We start from the raw sequence: 10,148 nt of genomic DNA on the forward strand, positions 1-10,148 counted from the left end.
GACTAATTTTGCTTATCTCCACTCCTGCAGTCGACCCTGTCTCTCTCTTCCAGCCTAACTCCTGTTCTTGCTTGACTTGTTATTCCCCCCGAAGGCTCAATCACCTGTTCCCCGCTGACACTCCTTCCCTTAGCTTTTACCCCCTATCTTTGAATCACATCCAGTGCACTGACCTTCTTCTTCTTCACCTTCCTTGAAGTCCCTGGTTTGTCAGACAAAAGTTTGATCAGTGAAGAAGAACATCCTCCTGCAAATGTTATGGAAGTGCATTGAAGGACTCCTTCACTCTTCCCCTACACATAAGCCGTCCATCACATCTGAACTCGGCAACAAAGGGTCGCTCTCCTCTGTAGTCTTAAGCCTCCCTCGCTCGCTATTACCTCCCATCCTCTCCCTTCTCCCTGCTAGCCTTTCTCTAACCTGCCATGTGTATAATCCTGCCTTTCTCTGCGCTTTATTCCCAGCTCTGCACTTCGCCTCTTACTGCGACACATAACGACAGGTAAGGAGAAACAATGCACACACACACACACATGCACACACACCGCCGGGTAACCAGAGCACTCCCTGTGCCTGCAGGGTAAGTTGCCTGAGTGCGGATCCCCTTACGCTCCTATGTTAGGGGTTTAGTTACACACCTTCTCTGATTGCAAGCTCTCTGGGTCAGTCCTAGTGGGGAAATGTGTCTGCATCCGAATCTGCACTGAAAAAACTGAAACGTTCATTAAATGTATCATGTCAACAGATTTCACCTAGCTGTATTGGGTTAGTTGAAAGCAATAACATTAAGTTGGATCTAATACCATAAACGTAATATTATTGCTTTCAACTAACCCAATACAGGTAGGGGAAATCTGTTGACATGATATATTTGATTAAAGTCAACGGTTCAGTATTTTCAGTGTGACGGAAGAAGTATTCAGATGCTTTACTTGAGTACAAGTACAAATACATTATTGTCAAAATACTTAATTACAAGTAAAAGTCCTGCAAACTAAATCTAACTTAAGTGAAAGCACAGAAGTATTATCAGCTAAATGTATTTAAAGTATTACAAGTAAAAGTACTCATTGTGCAGAATAAATGCCTCTATGTGTGTATATGATTATATTTATATATGGATGATATTGTAGCATCAAGTAGCATTTTACTGTTGTGGACAAACAAAGTTATGATTGACTTTTTCTAAAATATTGAAAGAATTTGACTCTTTTGTGACTTAACATTTGTTTTAGAGATGCATTTTGTCAAAAGTAGCTAAAGCCGGTAATTAGATGTAATGGAGTAAAATGACTTGTTCCCCTTTTAAATGTAGTGGAGTAGAAAGTAGCATAAAATGGAAATGCTCAAGTAATTTACAAGTTCCTCAAAATTGTACTAAAGCAAATGTACTTTGTTAGCTCTGTTGGGGAGACAAGCAAAGGGGAAAGGAGATGGCAGGCCTTTTAGGGAAACAATAATAAGCTAATCAACATATGGGGTGTTTGAATGACGTGTGTGTGTGTGTGTGTGTGTGTGTGTGTGTGTGTGTGTGTGTGAGTAATCAACCTCGCCAATCAGCCTATTATAAGTCTTCTTTGCAGAATAAACAGACGTGTCTGTTCCTGAATCCATCTAATCCTCAACCCAATCATCCCAACCTGGCTAATCTACACACACACACACACACACACACACACACACACACACACACACATACACACACACACACACACACACACACACCCACACTCCCCCTTCTGCTTGTCAATGGCTATAAACATACACATCGACTCACTGACCCACGGCAACATGCATGTCATCACCACACACACACACACACGCACACACACACACACACACACACACACACACACACACACACACACACACACAAAGGTCGGAGGAGGGTCCCAGGGTTCATAGTAAACACCACCCACCTAAAGATTTACTCCTCCTGACCCAGACTTGAACTGCTGCGCTTTACGTAAAAAGTGATAAACACTGCTTGTGTCACACACACACAAACTCTAACACACACAAACACACAAACACACACACACACACACACATACTGAAGGACTTGCTGTTATTGAGTTTGTGAACACTAAACAGACAGCGACCCTTTTTTTTTTCATTTTTTCTTAAACTCTGCTTATTTTGTAGCTAGTTTACTCCCACAGTACGTGACTAAAGTCAACATATTAAATACGATAAGAAGACAGGAACAGATCATTGGCTATGAGTAAGAAAGCAGAATTCAAAATCATATATCCAATTATCTTAGTATCATGAAAATGATCACTTTTACCCTCACAATATTTATAAAAACCCTATAAATGCATCAAAATCTCCTAGAAGCAACACCAACATCAGACATGAATCCAAAGCCATGGTTACTCTTTACTGTTTAATGGCTGACAAAAAGTACTTTATTGCCTAAATAAATCGGAATAATTTAAATACAATTGACTTGCTTGCCTAATCGTCCGGTACAGTCTAATATGAATCCTGCCATCTTAAACATTTGACAAAATGTTTAATTTAATTGACTTGACACACATTATTTAAACTGACATTAAAGGGACGTTTAAAGGCATTGGCAATGTACAATATGGTTGTACAACAAGACACTTTATGTGGTCAATTAAGACGTTTGAAAACTCTGCAGTACGTATGTATGTTCGTAAACACTCTTAATGACTCGGTTAAATCTCTTCACTACAAACTGCTTTTTGACTTGGACAAGACATCTGATATCCTTTTTGTAACCGGAGCTGCCTGTGTGCAAAATGTGTGTGGAACAACGCTCCTTGCATTCAAAATAACACACACATAAAGTGGAAATCAGATCCTCACATGCATGCCGAAAGACACGTATGAAGGAATACTGTATTACAGAAAACTAGAGCTATTTAATTATGAAAAATGTACGCATTTATACGTTTTTTTATAAATAGTGTGAGGGTAAAAGTGATAATTTTCCTGATACTAACATATTTGGATTTTATTCTGCACTTTTTTGCATATGATCTGCTCTTGTTTTCTTAACTGCATTGTTGTCTGGTGGTGCAGACATAAACAATATAAGAATAGAAGTTGCAATAGTTGGTAAAGAATAAAGACAAGTATTTACACCAAATTAAACTCTCTTGTTCTTACATTAAACCACACAAACATGCACGCACATATAAAACACACTGCAGAAAGGGAGACAAGATGCATCAGGAGCCAACAGACACACAACAAGTCATATACTGTTATTGCTATATATACTATCACTATTATCACTACTGTATGAGTCCTATCCCACGCATCATTAGCTCCCTGTGGCCCCCGGGGGCCGCGTCACTGTCTGCTGTTGACGCCTGTCGATACCCAACCAGATGTTTTTTTTACCCCCACCCCCTTCAACCTCTTATTCTGGGATGGCGTCTGTGCAAGGTTCACCGTGGCAACCGTGGAATGGTGCTTTAGAAGCCATTACAGCGGTCGTCTGATGACACTCAAATAGCTATCATTACACCTCCTCCAAGGAGACACCGAGGGGGGAGGAAGGGTGAGGAAGAGAGGTGGAGAAGATGAAGAGCGAGGAGGGGGAGGAAAGAGAAGAAAAAAAAGGGGAAACAGGTGACCGGTGGGAGACGGGTTAAGGGTGTAAGGGAGACAGGAGGGGAGAATGGGCAAATTACACAGGCAGGCAGGGATGGGAATCCACGTTATGGAAGGTGAAGGGAAGAAGGGATGAGAGGGAAAAGGGAGTGACTGAGGGAGAGAACGGGGAATTCAAAATGACCGTTCTGAGTTAACAGCCTCCAGCCTTTTTCTACCCTATTAACTTCTATTCTGCCATTACTTGGGACTGCGGGGGGCTGCATCGTACCCCACAGTGCCCCCCTCCCAACACACATGAATATACGCAGTCCTTTCCACACTCTTCCTCACTTTCCTCTTCCCTCCTTTTTCCACTTTAAGTCATTCTCCCACCCTTTTTCCTCTCTCTTGTCTTCAGTTCAGTTTCAGAGGTCACCTATAGATTCATCTTTGAGTCGGATGGTTGTCTTTGTTGTTGCAAACAGCAAACCGAAACAAGCTGTTTTCTGCTGCTGCCTTGTTTGACTTTACTTCCTCTCGTCCCAGACACATTATGCATCTGTTTCACCATCAATCCACTCGTTTAAAGCACAATTTTGTACTTAAAACTGAGAGTATGCATTACATGGCAACCTGTTAGTTGGTCTTGAATATCTATGGAAACAGGTTATTCTTTAAGGTCACCATTTGTGCAACACCCATGTCTGAAATAATTGGAGACTAACAGGAAATATGAGTATTTTTAAACTGAAAAAGGTACAAAAAGTTGCACATAAATATGTTTATTGAAAACACAGAAGACCATGGATCTAACTTGTTAACCCAGTCTTATCTTACCACAACAATACCCACATTATGCAATGTTTGTAAGAAACAAATCATTTAAAAATACATGTTTTCACTTTCTTATTGTCACATTTTTCTACATGCAAGGGGTTGAGCTCAAGTGAAAATAAGTCTGAGGATGCTGCTACTCTAAAAGCTTTTAAAAAATCACCAAGCAAAAGAAGGAGGACATGATTCAATGCAATACACACACATTCCTGCCTGTTTCCCACATGAAAGGTGTAAAAAAGTGTTTTAAAAAAAAATGAAACATGTTCTGTATCCACTTTTTCCAACCAATTTCTCCTCCTTCCCTCATCAGCACACTTCCATTTGTTAACATTTCTTCCTACATCTCTTCTGGTTATATTGAAGGACATCTAAAGGAGAATACTGCACTAAAATGAAACACATTATTTTTACGTATAATGTCCAAGAAAAGCAGCAAAGATATTCCTACAATTCAGACAGGTGGCGTCAGCGTGTGAGAATTGAGAAATGAAATGCACTTTGACATTTTGTGCCATTTGATAAACATTGTAGAGTCTTTCTTTATAATCAACTTAAGAACAACTATCCAAAACACAGGTTTTAACAGCTGATTTCTACTTTTTATGCATGAAACAGCCCCTTGTCCTGGCATGCTCACACTTGTAATCCCCGAAGTCTCCACTGAGAGGCGGTGTCAGCCTTCTTCTTCGGCTCCTTTATGAGAACCTTGCCTATATATTTTTTGGAGGTTTAAAAAAAGGGAGAGAAGATTGATGCTTGGTGTGTCAGTGTTGGTGCCTGTGTGACTGCATAGCGTAGGAGGGAATGACTTTAGTGCTATTTAAAATGGCTGCTTTTAATATCTCCTGTTTTTTTTCGGTGGGACTTTGTAGAAACTGAAAGGCGTCATCAACACGTGTAGCGTTATCAACTGTAAAACATCAGGGCAATTCAAACAAGAGAGGAAGAAGGGGAGAAGGGGGGTGTATTTTTGCATGTTTCAATCATTTCAGAGTGCTTCACGAACATGTAATGCAGGCTGCACAACAGGAGCAGGTTTGAGCCACACTTTTAGAGCCTGAATGTGTGAATGTGGGTTATACCTCACTGCTAAGCATGCATTTCTCATGTGCTTTTAATCCCATTGGTTTTCTTGCATGCTGATTTGATTATGATCAGGGCAACGCTTGAAGAGGCTGCAGCGCTGCTCCCCATGTGCTCCTTGCACCGCTACAGTTCACTATATTACCCTCGCCTTTTCTTTAAATGTGTCTGAAATGAGGCTTTGAAACAGTCCGGATTAACTGATGTATCGCGTTTCTAAAAACAAACCGCCTGTGAATCATTCATTAATTCACATTTGGCTATTACAGTGCGGGTTTGTGTTTTATGGGCAAAGCAGCTCCTTCCTGTGTGGTACGAAAGAGTTAATAACAACGGGCTAAACGCGATGAGTGAGGGGGACTCTGTGAAAAGGAGCGAGCCAATCCGCGTCAAGATTAACACCTTGAGCGCCTGTGATTGGCCCAGAGCCCGGTGGTTGTTGTTTGGAACTCAGAACCCACGTGGGGGCTGGAACCAACATCTGAGTTTGTATTGGCTGACATCCTACGCTGAAGTCCCGCCCCTAGAGAGTCTCGCTGTGTGATTGGCTGAGCTGCCGCAATAATCTCCACCGCCCTTCCTCGCCTTGTTTTTCCGTCCGAGCTGCCGCCGTCGTCGCTTCACATCTATCAGGAGGCGCTCAAACTCACAACTGACATATCGTAGCGATTTTATTCTTAGCGAATAATACGAATAAACACAATATTACTAGATATAATGTTCAACTCAGCGGTGAGGAGTTCCCCGGTATTTCCTTTTAGCGCCAATTTCTGCGAGACGTTTGCCCTGCTTGTCTTCATTCTCTCTCTATGCAACACACAGACACACACACACACACATACTTCATGTCCATGTTCATATGTGCAGTTTTGCTATGACAGGACCATTAACCTTTAATGAATGAATTATATTACTAAAGATTAACAGGCAACGGAGCTTAATCAAATTTGGTGTGTGAGAGTATAGCCTATGGCCCCTATCTATCTATCTATCTATCTATCTATCTATCTATCTATCTATCTATCTATCTATCTATCTATCTATCTATCTGTGCATTGGTTATACTGTAAATGTTTAATTGCTGTTAATATAAAGTGCTTGATTTATTTTTATTGTTTTCCAGCTGAGATGAACCACTGTATCAAACAATGTTGTAGTGGTGAAATCTACCTGAGAAGAAGGAGAAGAAGAAGAAGGAGATGTGACAGAATGAACAATGAAAACCAGCTGCATGTAAGCGGTAGGAAAACAACATTTACTTCAGTTGCAACGTTTCCTTGCCTGATTCTGTAAAAACTATATAATGGATTTATCAATATCATACATTTACTTTAGGTTTAAACTCAACCGGGTGTATGGAAGTTAATATGTCCAGTTAGGTGCAATCAGTTCATACTCCAGTGTGTATAAATATGAAGGCAACCAGGCGATATATGACACTCATAAAGACACTTTACACTTGTTGAATTAGGAAATGTAGTGATCCTCAGTGCCAGAAATGTGCAGCATGTTCTCTTGATTAAGGGGGAAATGTTCTTATAGCTTTGTTGAATTGATAAGGTGTCTTTAGAAAACACTGTCAGAGTTGAAAATGCATGCACACTTCCGATATGTTTCAAAGAAGTCAAGTAAAACTGGACTCAACTCCATTTGTGGAATCTTCATCTTCATTCAGAGTTAAAATTAAACCAAAAAAAAAGAGCTATATACTCTGCTGTTAGCCCTCTGTACGTCTTTGCCCTTTTCTCCATAAACTGCCAGAATAATATTTCACTGTTTTGCCAAAAATATATAATTTTACAGCTCCTTGCTAGCCCTGTCTGCTCTTTGATACTGTGGATGTTTATCAGACTTGTTTTTGACTTTACTGCAGACCTGGAAGTTCAGAAAAAACACGAGAGCAGCCAAAAAGCCATTTACTGTAACAGTTGCAGAGATGGGAATGACTTCTCCAAGATTGTATCAAGAAACATTGAGTTATCACACCAAATAGAGGGCCTATTTGTTTTTGCACAGGCTTGTTTAAATCATGTCTTCTTACTGCATCCTGAACCTGAGTTGTTCTGCAAACTCTCTTTTTGCTGAACCACTGTGTTGAATCTGTGTCTTCTTCCCAGGTACATCTATCCTCCATGAGTCTCACAGACTTCCCATGTCCTCCATGAGCCTCAGAGACCAGCTTCAGTGACTCTTTTTGGGGGGATTTCTGCCTCCAGAACATCCCTTCCCATGTCCTCCATGAGCCTCAGAGACCAGCTTCAGGGACTCTTTTTGGGGGATTTCTGCCTCCAGAACATCCCTTACTCCTGTCCTCCTCCTCCTCCTCTTGAATTGTTGAATAATGCTGCTGAACTGGGCTCAGATTGAATCTCCTGTCCGTTCGGTTTCACCTCAGAGTCGAGATCAATCGGCTTTCCCTTCGCCTCATCCTCTGCCGGCGCCTTGCTGTGGATTTAGCTTTCCTCTGATCCAGCAGCAGCAGGACCGGCGGCCCTCGCTGTGTGACGGCTGCAGGAGGGGAGTCGGGCCAGCGGGGAAGTGGGATACCCCCAAGTGTGCGCTCTGCAATTGTTGTCCTGGCGATACTGGCCGTAGTGCTGGTTGCCAGGGAGATGGCGGTTTGCTTGTCTGACCCGTTCCCCCTCGTGCTGTCACCGGCGTTATTGATGCACGCCGCTACTTGGCTTTGTGGGAGTGCAGGAGGGAGGGCAGAGAGGACAACGGTTAATGAGTTCAGGAGGAACAGGGACTCTCCCTGCTCTCTCTGTTTCCTCATCACCACCTCTCTCTTTTCTCTCCCCCCCCCTCTCTTCCTCCCCCCTTCATTTCTCATGGGTGTCTGTCTTGTGCGAGTGTGCATTAAGAATGTGGGTCTCTCATGATCCATCATGGCAAAATGCACTTTCCCTCTCCTTCAAAACACACCAAAAAACCCTGGGAAACACACACACACACACACACGCACGCACACACGCACGCACACACACGCACGCACACACACACACACACAGATGCTCACACTGCTAAACGGCATACAGACGGTGCACTCACAAAAACATGTTCTCCTAGCGTAACTGACTCATTCGCAACCACTCCTTTCCCGCTCACTTATACACACACACACACACACACACACACACACACACACACACACACACACACACACACACACACACACACACACACACACACACACACACACATGCTGCCCTGCTGTTGTGCCTGAAGGTAGGAGAGCTAGCAAGATTAATAATGACCCCTGACTCCCCGTAGACAGACCCAAATATACACAGTTTGGAGAGAGAGGGAGAAAGAGCGAAGGCAAAGAGAGTGAAGGGAGGAACAAGGCGAGGCCAAATGGTGACTAAAAATACACAGTTTAGACACAAAGAGAGAGAGGAAACGTATACAGTTTAGAGAGTGATCGGGATGACGAACGGGAGGCCAACCATGCAGAATCTGGCGAGAGTAGTTGTGTATGGAGGTGGAGAGATGATGTCAACATTAATTGGGCTTTATTACATTTTTTCTGTGTGCTGACACCTTAAAACTAGGAGGTTTTTTTTCTTCAAAGGTCAGGATGTGTGCTATGGGGACTTGAAGGTTTATCTTCTCTAAAGTAAGGGGACCTGCTAGTGGAGCACGCTCATCAACGGGGGGGCAGACCCTTCACGCGATAGCAGAGCGCACAGGTACAGGAGGGGTAGTTAATCGATTGCAGATGGCGTCGTGCTCGCGGACGGATAAACAAAGATTAAACCTAAATGGGTCGTGAAATATACTTTGACGGACGTTAATATATATATGTGTGGGAAACCCTGCCATTTCTACGCTGTCCTATGAAATCACATTGATTCATTATAGTTAAATTAGCGTGTTGATTATCAACAACCCCAGATGAGCCCTGTATCCAGTTTTTATGCTAAGCTAAGCAAACAAGCGGCTAGCCATAGCTTCATATTTAACACACAGATTGGCATATTCTCATTTTTTTTTTAAACAATGTCATTAATCTGTTTTTGTGTTAATGTTCCCAGACAACTTCTGAATAATCCTATAATTTAATTGAATTCGGCACTAGCTGAGAGCGCTAGGTTAGACGCAAATTGTTTTCACGCGTAACCCGTGTTTTCTACAAAAGCTTAGCGTGAACGTGGCCTAAAGAGAGTGACGGCAAGAGCATTTGCTTTGACAGCGTATTACTACCTCTCACTTTCTTACGCTAAGGCGCTCTCCGAGAGTTTTTTCAGCTGTCTCCCCCTCTCTCTTACACACACACACACACACACACACACACACACACACACACACACACACACACACACACACACACACACACACACACACACACACACACACACACAGGCTTGTATGCATGCATGCTTGTGTGTACAGACACGAACAAAAAACTCAGATACCAGCGGCATTATGCAGAAAAAAACAGGCGATACACACAAACACACACACACAAACACATGCACAGAAGCAGCGGCATGGATTAATGTGTTTGGCTCAACTATTTCATTTATTACTGTCGAAGGTCTTTTATGATGAGGGCATTTTTCAGGTTGCTAACCATTATTCCCTCTAAGCCTGAGGCTCATCAAAGGACTGTGTGTGTGTGTGTGTGTGTGTGTTTGTGTGTGTGAGTGTGT

The sequence above is a fragment of the Trematomus bernacchii genome, unplaced genomic scaffold, assembly GCF_902827165.1.
Source record: "Trematomus bernacchii unplaced genomic scaffold, fTreBer1.1, whole genome shotgun sequence".
In the NCBI taxonomy this organism is placed as follows: Eukaryota; Metazoa; Chordata; class Actinopteri; order Perciformes; family Nototheniidae; genus Trematomus; species Trematomus bernacchii.